Source organism: Hordeum vulgare, chromosome 2H (genome assembly GCF_904849725.1).
Source record: "Hordeum vulgare subsp. vulgare chromosome 2H, MorexV3_pseudomolecules_assembly, whole genome shotgun sequence".
NCBI lineage: Eukaryota > Viridiplantae > Streptophyta > Magnoliopsida > Poales > Poaceae > Hordeum > Hordeum vulgare.
The window spans coordinates 485,068,904-485,082,592 of record NC_058519.1 but is presented as its reverse complement, the minus strand read 5'-3'; the positions used below and the strand labels follow the sequence as shown (position 1 = coordinate 485,082,592).

Sequence of the window (13,689 nt, the reverse complement as noted above, 5' to 3'; positions counted from 1 at the left end):
CCAGGCGCTTCACATCTGATAGTTAGGGCATATGTTATTTTGATTTGCTACAGTCCAATGGCACTGGCTGTATTTTGGGAGAGAGGAAGCACTTATCTACAAAGGGAAAAAATGAGGACTACTAAATGTAGCGTTGTGGCCTGATCCACAAACAAGATGTCTTCCAGCCCATAACGGAGCGCCATCTCTCGATCCTGGGCTGAAGATCTGTATATCTCGGGACTCTGAGTTATGAGGTGTAGATCTATATTGGCGTGTTTGCTTCCTTTAGTCTATAGTAGCTGCATTGCATAGCCTTCTCAACTCAGCCTGGTTGAGCAAACAACAACCTCAAATGCACCATCTGCAAGTTGTTTGGTTGCCTACATGCCCTCTTTGATACATGGGTTGAACCACACTGCCTGGTGTTTGGTTGCCTGCATGTTAGTGGACAAACCCAAGGCATGGTGTTTGGTTGTATGCAACGCCTGGTGTGTGGTAACCTCTTTGGCTAGTTGGTGAGGTTACCAGCACACTTCGGCACAACCATGTACCACACATCATAAGCAGAGTAGAGCATAAACAGAGCTTCGGCTACTTAACAACATAGTTCACAACGATAGTTCAAACAGTTCAACGCATAAACCATAGTTCAAGCAGACACGATAGTACTTAGGAAGGAGGAGCCCCGGCCCTAGGCCCTGGCGGCGAAGGCTTCGTCGTTCTTTCCGCACTTGTTGACGACTTTAATGCCATCATCGTCGAAGATGATGACCTTGAGGGTGTCGGAAGTCAGGAGCTTGAACGTCACCATGTGGCCGAGATTGATCCAATGAACGGCGGCAAAGGTGGCCCAACCCTGATCCAGGGTCACCCTGCCGTTCATCAACTTGACCGTCACCCTCCAGGAGCAGCTGGTGTTGTTCTTCAGCTTGAACTCCGTCGGCACCGCAACGAAGTGTTTGGTGAAGTCCAGGGGTATGGGGATGCATTCAAGCTTCGGTGCAAGGATGACCATGTAGAAGTGAGTTGGGACACCCTCCTCATGGTAGTGGTCGTAGTTGCGGCGCATGCTGCTTGGGGGATCCTGCACTCGTATTCCCTAACCGTTGGCGTCTTCGATTCTTCCTCGGCGGTGGGCGGCATCACCACCTAGGGCATTGGATGAACCGCCTCCTTGCCCTTCTTGTCAACGGCCGGGAGCACCTCCGTGCCCATCTCATTGCTCTCCTCGATCTGCACACAATTCATGGAGTCACGCACATATAGAGTTCATGGCTCATTGAAGAGCATGTAGTTAAAATGGCATGACTGTCACTCTTCCTCCTCTCCATCGCGCCTATATTTACTCAACATGACCACCGCTGTGTTGGGGAACGTTGCAAGTGAAAAAAAAATCCTACGCACACGAAGACCTATCATGGTGATGTCCATCTACGAGAGGATATTAGATCTACGTACCCTTGTAGATCGCTAAGCGAGAAGCGTTAAGAAACGCGGTTGATGTAGTGGTACAGCTTCGTGATTCAAATCACTCCCATCCCAGGATCCGTTCCGATCTAGCGCCGAACGGACGGCACCTCCGCGTTCAGCAGACGTACAACTCGATGACGATCTTGGCTTTCTTGATCCAACAAGAGAGATGGAGAAGTAGATGAGTTCTCCGGCATCGTGACGGCGCTCCGGTGGTGGTGATGATCTACTCCTACATGGCTCTGCTCGAGCTCCGCAGAAATCCGATCTAGAGGTAAAACTATGTGGTATAGGTTTGAGTTGCACGTGGCAAAGTTGTGTCTCAAAAATCCAAAAACCACCACTATATATAGGAGGAGGGGAGGGGCTAGCCTTGGGGCTCAAGGACCCCCTTGGTGCGCCGGCCGAAGTGGAGAGGAGGACTCCTTCTCCAATTCGGTTTGGGGAAGGAGGAGTCCTCCTCTTCCTTTCCACATCCCTCTTTCCTTTTTTTCTTCTTTCCTTCGGTATTTTCCCTTGTGGTGCCATAGCCCTCTTGGGCTGGCTCCACCAGCCCACTAAGGGCTGGTGCGCCACCCTAGGGTTACTGTGCTCACTCCCGGGTGGGTGGGTCCCTCCCGGTGAACACCCGGAACCCATTCGTCACTCTGGTACAGTGCCAAAATTGCCCGAAACTTTCCGGTAACCAAATGAAATCATCCTATATATCAATCTTCGTTTCTGGACCATTCCGGAAACCCTCGTGACGTCCATGATCTCATCTGGGACCCCGAACAACATTCGGTAACCACACATATAACTCAACTATACTAAAACATCATCGAACCTTAAGTGTGCAGACCCTGCGGGTTCGAGAACTATGTAGAGATGACCCGAGACACTCCTCGGTCAATATCGAATAGCTGGACCTGGATGCCCATATTGGATCCTACATATTCTCCGAAGTTCTTATTGGCTGAACCTCAGTGCCAAGGATTCATATAACCCCGTATGTCACTCCCTTTGTCCTTCGGTATGTTACTTGCCCGAGATTCGATCGTCGGTATCCCTATACCTATTTCAATCTCGTTACCGGCAAGTCTCTTTACTCGTTCCGTAATACAAGATCCTGTGGTTTACACTTAGTCACATTGCTTGCAAGGATAGTTTGTGATGTTGCATTACTTGTTTGGTATGTTACTTGCCCCGAGATACCTCTCCGTCACACGGAGTGATAAATCCCAGTCTTGATCCATACTAACTCAACGGACACCTTCAGAGATACCTATAGAGCACCTTTATAGTCACCCAGTTACGTTGCGACATCTGATACACACAAGGTATTCCTCGGTGCCAGTGAGTTATATGATCTCATGGTCATAGGAATAAATACTTGACACGCAGAAAACAATAGCAACAAAATGACACGATCACACGCAACGTTCATAGTTTGGTTCTAGTCCATCACATGATTCTCCTAATGATGTGATCGAGTTATCAAGTGACAACACTTGCATATAGTCAGAAAACCTTGACTATCCTTGATCAACTGGCTAGCCAACTAGAGGCTTGCTAGGGACATTGTTTTGTCTATGTATCCACACATGTATCTATGTTTTCATTCAATACAATTATAGCATGGATAATAAACGATTATCTTGAAACAGGAAATATAATAATAACTATTTTATCATTGACTCTAGGGCATATTTCCAAGAGTCTCCCACTTGCACTAGAGTCAATAATCTAGTCCTCACATCGCCATGCGATTTACATTGTAATAAATTTAACACCCATACAGTTCTGGTGTTGATCATGTTTTTCCCTTGGAAGAGGTTTAGTCAGCGGATCTTGTACATTCAGATCCGTGCGCACTTTGCAAATATTTACTCCTCTCCTTCGATGTAGTCACGGATGAGGTTGAAGCGTCGTTTGATGTGCCTGGTCTTCTTGTCAAACCTTGGTTCCTTTGCTAAAGCAATGGCACCAGTGTTGTCACAGAACATAGTTATTGGATTTAGTGCGCTAGGGAAAACTCCAAGATCCGTCAAGAACTACTTCATCTAAACACCCTCCTTAGCTGCCTCTGAGGCAGCCATGTACTCCACTTCACATGTAGAATCTCCTACGACACTTTGCTTGGAACTGCACCAGCTTACCGCACCCCCATTAAGAATAAATTCGTATCCGGTTTGAGATTTAGAGTCATCGGGATCAATGTCAAAGCTTGCGTCGACGTAACCCTTTACGATGAGCTCTTCGTCACCTCCATAAACGAGAAACATTTCCTTAGTCCTTTTCAGGTACTTCAGAATATTCTTGACCGCCGTCCAGTGATCCACTCCTGGATTACTTTGAAACCTGCCTGCCATACTTATGGCCAAGATGACGTTTCGTCTAGTGCACAACATTGCATACATGATAGAACCTATGGCTGAAGCATAGGGGACGGAACTCATTTGTTCTCTATCTTCCTCAGTTGCTGGGTGATACGTCTCAAACGTATCTATAATTTTTGATGGTTTCACGCTGTTATCTTGTCTTGTTTGGTTGTTTTATGCACCTTTTATATCTTTTTTGGGACTAACTTATTAATTCAATGCCAAGTGCCAGTTCCTATTTTTTCCGTGTTTTTGACTCTTTTCAGATCTGATTTTGGAACGGAGTCCAAACGGAAGAAAAACCCCGAAATGATTTTTTCCCGAATGGAAGAAGACCAGGGGGCTTTTGGGCCAAGCCAGGTGGGCTCCAGGTAGCCCACAAGCCCCCACTCCGCCACCAGGGGGAGGTGGCGGTGGGTAGGCTTGTGGCCTCCCTAGCCGCCCCCTAACCTAGGTCTTTGGCCTATAAATTCCCAAATATTCCGAAAAAAATCAGGCGAGCCTCGAAAATACTTTTCCGCTGCCGCAAGCTTCCGTTTCCGCGAGATCTCATCTGGAGACCCTTCCCGGCGCCCTGCCGGAGGGGACTTTGGAGTTGGAGGGCTTCTTCATCATCATCATCGCCCCTCCAATGACTCGTGAGTAGTTCACTTCAGACCTATGGGTCCGTAGTTAGTAGCTAGATGGCTTCTTCTCTCTCTTGGATCTTCAATACAAAGTTCTCCATGATCTTCATGGAGATCTATCTGATGTAATCTTCTTTGGCGGTGTGTTTGTCGAGATCCGATGAATTGTGGATTTGTGATCAGATTATCTATGATATATATTTGAGTCTTTGCTGATTTCTTATATGCACGATTTGATATCCTTGTAAGTCTCTCCGAGTCTTGGGTTTTGTTTGGCCAACTAGATCTACGATTCTTGCAATGGGAGAAGTGCTTGGTTTTGGGTTCTGCCATGTGGTGACCTTTCCCAGTGACAGTAGGGGCAGCAAGGCACACATCAAGTAGTTGCCATCAAGGGTAAAAATATGGGGTTTTTATCATTGGTTTGAGATTATCCCTCTACATCATGTCATCTTGCTTAAGGTGTTACTCTGTTCTTATGGACTTAATACACTAGATGCATGCTGGATAGCGGTCGACGTGTGGAGTAATAGTAGTAGATGCAGAAAGTATCGGTCTACTTGTTTCAGCCGTGATGCCTATAGATATAATCATTGCATAGATATCGTCACGACTTTGCGCGGTTCTATCAATTGCTCGACAATAATTTGTTCACCCACAGTCTACTTGCTTTCATGAGAGAAGCCACTAGTAGACACTACGGCCCCCAGGTCTATTCACATCCATCGTTTACACCTCCGCTTTTACTTTGCTTTGTTACTTTGTTGCTTTCAATTCTCACTTGGCAAACAATCTATAAGGGATTGACAACCCCTTCATAGCATTGGGTGCAAGCTTTTGTGTTTGTGCAAGATCTTGGGATACTCTTCCGCTGGATTGATACCTTGGTTCTCAAACTGAGGGAAATACTTACCGTCGCTGTGCTACATCACCCTTTCCGCTTCGAGGGAACACCAATGCAAGGCTCCAAGGCCACGGGGGAAATCCTTTGCATACTTGTCTAGGAAGTCCCTTAAGGTGTAGCCGCAGCTGAAGGATTCCTGGTGCCGTCGACACAACTATTTCTGGCGTCGTTGCAAGGGATACACATCAAACATCACTGGGCACTGAGTCTTACTCAATTTTATACCTTGTAAAATTGGCAAGAACCCCTTCTTGGACTGTTCCATTTTGAACTTCTCCAAAACTTTATCAATGTATGTGCTTTCTGAAAGTCCTATCACGCGTCTCGATCTATCCCTATAGATCTTAATGCCTAGAATGCAAGCAGCTTCTCCTAGGTCCTTCATAGAGAAACTTTTTTTCAAGTAATCCTTTATGCTCTCCAAAAACTCCACGTTGTTCCCAATCAGCAATATGTCATCCCACATATAATATTAGAAACGCCACACATCTCCCACTCACTTTCTTGTAAATACAAGATTCTCCAACCACTTGTATAAACCCAAATGCTTTGATCACCTCATCAAAGCGCTTATTCCAACTCGAAGATGCTTGCACCAGTCCATAAATGGATTGCTGGAGCTTGCATACTTTGTTAGCATTCTTTGGATCGACAAAACCTTCGGGTTGCATCATATACAACTCTTCCTTAAGAAAACCGTTAAGGAACGCCGTTTTGACATCCATCTGCCAGATTTCATAATCGAAAAACGCAGCTATTGCTAACATGATTCGGACGGACTTAAGCATCGCTACTGGTGAGAATGTCTCATCGTAGTCAACTCCTTAAACTTGTGAAAAACCCTTTGCCACAAGTCAAGCTTTATAAACGGTCACATTACCGTCTGCGTCTGTCTTCTTCTTAAAGATCCATTTGTTCTGAATAGCCTTGCGGCCTTTAGGTAATACTTCCAAAGTCCACACTTTGTTTTCATACATAGACCCTATCTCGGACTTCATGGCCTCCAACCATTTGTTGGAATCCGGTCCCACCATTGCTTCTTCATAATTCGCAGGTTCATTGTTGTCTAACAACATGATTGATAAGACAGGATTACCGTGCCACTCAGGAGTAGTACGTGATCTTGTCGACCCTGCGAGGTCCGATAGGAACTTGATCCGAAGTTTCCTGATCATCATCATTAACTTCCTCCTCAACCGGCGTCGCTTCGACAGAGGTTTCCCCCCTGCCCTACGCCACCATCTAGAGGGATTAGAGGTTCGACAACCTCATCAAGTTCTATCTTCCTCCCACTGAATTCTTTCGAGAGAAACTCCTTCTCAAGAAAAGCTCCGTTCTTAGAAACAAATATCTTGCCTTCAGATTTGAGATAGAAGGTGTACCCAACTGTCTCCTTTGGGTAACCTATGAAGACACACTTTTCCGCTTTGGGTTCCAGCTTTTCAGGCTGAAGCTTTTTGACATAAGCATCACATCCCCAAACTTTAAGAAACGACAGCTTTGGTCTTTTGCCATACCACAGCTCGTATGGTGTCGTCTCAACGGATTTTGATGGTGCCCTATTTAAAGTGAATGCAACTGTCTCTAATGCATAATCCCAAAACAATAACGGAAAATCGGTAAGAGACATCACAGATCGCACCATTTCTAACAAAGTACAATTACGATGTTCGGACACACCATTACACTGTGCTGTTCTAGGCTGTGTCAACTGTGAAACAATTCCACATTGTCTTAAGTGAGCACCAAACTCGAAACTCAGATATTCACCCCCACGATCAAAACGTAGGAACTTGATCTTCTTGTTACGATGATTTTCAACTTCACTCTGAAATTGCTTGAACTTCTCACACGTTTCAGACTCGTGCTTCATCAAGTATATATATCCATACATACTCAAATCGTCAGTGAAGGTGAGAAAATAACGATATCCGCCGCGCGCCTCCACACTCATTGGACCGCACACATCGGTATGTATGATTTCCAACAAGTCACTTGCATGCTCCATTGTTCTGGAAAATGGAGTCTTAGTCATCTTGCCCATGAGGCATGGTTCACATGTGTCAAGTGATTCAAAATCAAGTGACTCCAAAAGCCCATCAGAATGGAGTTTCTTCATGCGCTTTACACCAATATGACCTAAGCGGCAGTGCCACAAAACACACGGCACTATTATTGTTAGCTCTACATCTTTTTGTCTCAATGTTATGTATATGTGTATCATCGCTATCAAGATTCAATATGAACAATCCTCTCACATTGGGTGCATGACCATAAAATATATTTCTCATAGAAATAGAACAACCATTATTCTTTGACTTAAACGAGTAACCGTATTGCAATAAACAAGATCCAGATATAATGTTCATGCTTAACGCAGGCACTAAATAACAATTATTTAAGTTCATAACTAATCCTGATGGTAATTGAAGTGAGACTGTGCCAACGACGATTGCATCAACCTTGGAACCATTTCCCACGCACATCGTCACTTCATCCTTCGACAACCTTCGTTTATTCCGCAGTTCCTGCTTCGAGTCGCAAATATGAGCAACAGAACCGGTATCAAATACCCAGGCACTAGTACGAGAGTTGGTTAAGTACACATCAATAACATGTATATCAAATATACCTGATTTTTCCTTGGCCGCCTTCTTATCATCCAAATACTTGGGGTAGTTGCGCTTCCAGTGACCCAGTCCCTTGCAATAATAACACTCTATTTCAGGCTTAGGTCCAGCCTTGGGTTTCTTCGTCAGATTGGCAACAGGCTTGCGGCTCTTCTTGGAGTTACCCTTCTTGCCTTTGTCGTTTTTGTTGAAACCAGTGGTCTTATTGACCATCAACACTTGATGCTCTTTCCGGAGTTCCGACTCTGCGACTTTCAGCATCACGAATAACTCGCCAGGTGACTTGTTCATCCCTTGCATGTTATAGTTCAACACAAAACTCTTATAGCTAGGTGGCTGTGGTTGAAGAATTCTGTCAGTAATAGCCTCTTTCGGGAGTTCAATCCCCAGCTCAGCTAGACGGTTTGAGTACCCAGACATTTTGAGCACATGTTCACTGAGAGAGGAATTCTCCTCCATCTTGCAAGCATAGAATTTATCGGAGGTCTCATACCTCTCGATCCGAGCATTCTTCTGAAAGATAAACTTCAACTCTTGGAACATCTCATATGCTCCATGTTGCTCAAAGCGATGTTGAAGTCCCGGCTCTAAGCAATACAAGACTACATATTGAACTACTGAGTAGTCCTCCTTACGTGTTAACTAGGCATTCAAAACATCTTGGCTAGACGTAGCGGATGGTTCATCTCCTAGCGCAGCATTAAGGACATAATCCTTCTTCCCAGCTTGCAGGAGCAGCTTTAGATTACGAACCCAGTCTACAAAGTTGCTTCCATCATCTTTCAATTTAGCATTCTCTAGGAACGTATTAAAATTCAGGGTGACTACTACGTCAGCCATTGATCTACAACACAAATATTGCAAAGTGGACTTAGACTATGTTTAAGATAATTAGAGTTTAACTAATCAAATTATTGATAAACTCCCACTCAAAAAGTACATCTCTCTAGTCATTTGAGTGGTACATGATCCAAATTCACTAACTCAAGTCCGATCATCACGTGAGTTGCGAACATTGTCAGTGGTAAGCATCTCTATGCTAATCATATCAACTATACGATTCATGCTCGACCTTTCGGTCTCATGTGTTCTGAGGTCATGTCTGCACATGCTAGGCTCGTCAAGTTTAACCCGAGTGTTCCGCGTGGGCAACTGTTTTGCACCCGTTGTATGTGAACGTTGAGTCTATCACACCCGATCATCACGTGGTGTCTCGAAACGACGAACTGTCGCAACGGTGCACAGTCTGGGAGAAACACAATTTCATCTTGAAATTTTAGTGAGAGATCACCTTATAATGTTACCGTCGTTCTAAGCAAAATAAGGTGCATAAAAGGATTAACATCACATGCAATTCATAAGTGACATGATATGGCCATCATCTTGTGCTTCTTGATCTCCATCACCAAAGCACGAGCATGATCTTCTTGTCACCGGCGCCACACCATGATCTCCATCATCGTGCCACCATCGAGGTTGTCGTGCTATCTATGCTATTAGTACTAAAGCTACGACCTAGTAATATAGTAAACGCATCTGCAAACACAAACTTTAGTTTAAAGACAACCCTATGGCTCGTGCCGGTTGCCGTAACATCGACGTGCAAGTCGATATTAACTATTACAACATGATCATCTCATACATCAAATATATCACATCACGTCATTGTCCATACCGTATCACAAGCATACCTTGCAAAAACAAGTTAGACGTCCTCTAATTTGTTGTTGCATGTTTTACGTGGCTGCTATGGGTATCTAGTATGATCGCATCTTATTTACGCAAAACCACAACGGAGATGTGCAAATTTCTATTTAACCTCTTTCCAAGGACCGCCTCGGTTAAAACCAATTCAACTAAAGTTGAAGAAACAGGCACCCGCCAATCATCTTTATGCAACGAGTTGCATGTTAGTCGATGAAACCAGTCTCGCGTAAGCGTACGAGTAATGTCGGTCCAGGCCGCTTCAATCCAACAATACAGCCGAATTGAGAAAAGACTAAGGAGGGAAGAAAATCGAACATCAACATCCACAAAACCTTTTGTGTTCTACTCGAGATAACATCTGCGCATGAACTTAGCTCATGATGCCACTGTTGGGGAACATTGCAAGGGAAACAAAAAAATTCCTACGCACACGAAGACCTATCGTGGTGATGTCCATCTACGAGAGGAGATTAGATCTACGTACCCTTGTAGATCACTAAGCGGGAAGCGTTAAGAAACGTGGTTGGTGTAGTGGTACAGCTTCGCGATTCAAATCACCGTCGTCCCACGATCCGTCCCACAATCCGTTTCGATCTAGCGCTAAACGAACGGCACCTCCGTGTTCAGCACACGTACAACTCGATGACGATCTCGGCCTTCTTGATCCAGTAAGAGAGGCGGAGATGTAGATGAGTTCTCCGGCAGCGTGATGGTGCTCCGGTGATGGTGATGATCTACTCCTGCACGGCTCCGCCCAAGCTCCGCAAAAATCTGATCTATAGGTAAAACTATGTGGTATAGGTTTGAGTTGCACGTGGCAAAGTTGTGTCTCAAAAACCCTGAAACCACTAGTATATATAGGAGGAGGGGAGGGGCTAGCCTTGGGGCTCAAGGAGCCCCTTGGTGCGCTGGCCGAAGTGGAGAGGAGGACTCCTTCTCCAATTCAGTTTGGGGAAGGAGGAGTCCTCCTCTTCCTTCCCACCTCCCTCTTTCCTTTTTTTCCTTCTTTCCTTTGGTATTTTCCCTTGTGGCGCCATAGACCTCTTGGGATGGCTCCATCAGCCCACTAAGGGCTGGTGCACCACCCGAGGGTTACTGGGCCACTCCCGGGTGGGTGGGCCCCTCCCGATGAACACCCGGAACCCATTCATCACTCTCGGTACACTACCGGAATTGTCCGAAACTTTCCAGTGACCAAATGAAACCATCCTATATATCAATCTTCGTTTCTGGACCATTCCGGAAACCCTCGTGATGTCCGTGATCTCATCCGGGACCCCGAACAACATTCAGTAACCACACATATAACTCAACTATACTAAAACATCATCGAACCTTAAGTGTGCAGACCCTGCGGGTTCGAGAACTATGTAGACATGACCCGAGACACTCCTCGGTCAATATCCAATAGCGGGACCTGGATGCCCATATTGGATCCTACATATTCTCCGAAGATCTTATTGGTTGAACCTCAGTGCCAAGGATTCATATAACCCCGTATGTCATTCCCTTTGTCCTTCGGTATGTTACTTGCCCGAGATTCGATCGTCGGTATCCGTATACCTATTTCAATCTCGTTACCGGCAAGTCTCTTTACTCGTTCCGTAATACAAGATCCCGTGACTTACACTTAGTCACATTGCTTGCAAGGCTAGTTTGTGATGTTGCATTACTTGTTTGGTATGTTACTTGCCCCGAGATACCTCTCTGTCACACGGAGTGACAAATCCCAGTCTTGATCCATACTAACTCAACTAACACCTTCGGAGATACCTGTAGACCATCTTTATAGTCACCCAGTTACGTTGCGACGTTTGATATACACAAAGCATTCCTCCGGTGTCAGTGAGTTATATGATCTCATGGTCATAGGAATAAATACTTGACACGCAGAAAACAGTAGCAACAAAATGACACGATCACATGCTACGTTCATAGTTTGGGTCTAGTCCATCACATGATTCTCCTAATAATGTGATCCAGTTATCAAGTGACAACACTTGCATATAGTTACAAAACCTTGACTATCCTTGAGCAACTGGCTAGCCAACTAGAGGCTTGATAGGGACATTGTGTTGTCTATGTATCCACACATGTATCTATGTTTTCATTCAGTACAATTACAGCATGGATAATAAACGGTTATCTTGAAACAGGAAATATAATAATAACTATTTTATCATTGCCTCTAGGGCATATTTCCAACACGCTGCTTACTGACCCCTCTATTCTCTTACTATCAACCTTCCTCCTCTCCATCGCCATGAGCTCCAACTCCAGCTCTAATGCCAACCCCTTTCCTTGGGGTATTGACTGGAGGGCCTTCTTCCTCGGGTGGTCGACTGGTGACCGAGGTGTGCTCGAACTTCGGCTCCATGCCTGACATGCAAAAGGAATCTGATGCAGTGCTCATGAGGACCACTTCACAAGAATTGAAGACGCTGATTCCTAACCCAACGAAGGGCGCGATGGCAGTCGACATCATTTACTGGGCCATGAATCAGGCCGTCTCCGACGACGCTAAACAGAGGAAGAGGTGGTCCATGTACAAGAACTGCTGGGCTCCTAATGACCGTCGTGCCGCAGTGTACCGGGGGACGACAATTGTGGCGCTGGCGGTCAACGGTGCGGAGCCTAAAGAGAAGGAAGAACCGGTGCAGATGCGAGTGAGGGCGCCGGAGGCAGGCCGTCGTAGCTGGCAGATTGACCTCGACTACGCCAAGGACGACGACGACCCGCCGCTGTGTACGCCTCAACGACGCGGTTAGCCAGTGTCACCCCCAATCCCCCTTCTACTCCATCCGCATCTACCTCTATTCTAATCTTGCATGAACTAGTATGAACTCGTATGAAGTGCCATGCTTATCTACCTCTATTCCCCATTCCCCTCTCCGTCGTGGATCGAATCTACCGCCGGATCGAACGCAAAAAAAGTAGTGCATGACGAACAGAAAAGTGCTTACCGCCATTGCCGTGGGCCAGGTGATGATCCGTTCGCCGGTGATGGAGTCTGGTGGTCTTCTTGCTCTCCTTCGATCCACCCTCGCCGATGAGAGTTGGGAGAGTGAGGGAGAGTGGGGAAAGGGAGCAGTGAGGGGCGTTGATGCTAATAACGGCCGACGCTTCGGGAAGCAAGGCGGCTTCCCGAGAGTGGTCGCGCGCGTCCAGCCAACGCCGCCCACATGCACCGCTCGGGCCTGGCTCTGAAGAAACTGCCGATTCGAGCGTTTCCACAAAGCCAAGTCGAGAAGTGCTTTAAACATCGTGCCCTGCAGGCCCAACAGTGTATACAACCAACTAAACAACCAATTTTCTTTGCGCGCGGGCCTGATTGGGCTTCGTGCACGCAAACAAACGCGCCCTATATGTGTGGACTCTTGGCTGTGGCGATCTACCGAGATCATTTGACTAGGTTGCTACCTAAAAGAGAATCTGAGTGGGTTGTTTTTTAAGTCACGCTGGCTCGTGAACACTACCTCGTTGGGGGCAGAAATCAGGTGTGGCATCCTTCCTCCTAAAGTTCGCCCATCGCCACCTTTTTTTTGTTCGCTGCCATATCCAAGTTTCACGTTAAATAAATTAGTATATGTATGGTAAATTAGCATCATCAATGGGGATGTAGCTCAAATGGTAGAGCGCTCGCTTTGCATGCGAGAGGCACGGGGTTCGATCCCCCGCATCTCCATTCCTTTGTATTTGGATTCGCTACCAGATACACATTGTTTCATTTTAATAAATCTAGCGTTCAAACTTGATTTCCTGCGTGTCTCTCTCTCTTTTTTTTTGAAGGGATTTCCTGCGACGAAAAATGCATACACATTTACCATTTAGAGCACTTCATGGGTCTCTAGTACCATTAGGTTTAACTCGAAGCTGCGGCTGAATCTGCTAAATGCTGAGGCAGCTCCGAGAACTTGCTGGCTTTTTGTAGCAAGAACGTAAGTTAAAGAACAAGCACGCATGGTCCGCTTCAATACCTACAAATGTGCTTTCTTTTAATTTCTCTCTTA

At 45.8% G+C, this 13,689-nt stretch overlaps 1 non-coding gene across 1 annotated transcript; it reads left to right on the top strand.

Annotated features, from left to right (window-relative positions):
- The first annotated feature begins 13,291 nt into the window (after window positions 1-13,291).
- Window positions 13,292-13,364, top strand: TRNAA-UGC. The gene has a single exon. It is a non-coding gene; the product is annotated as a tRNA-Ala (tRNA).
- Window positions 13,365-13,689: the final 325 nt, after the last annotated feature.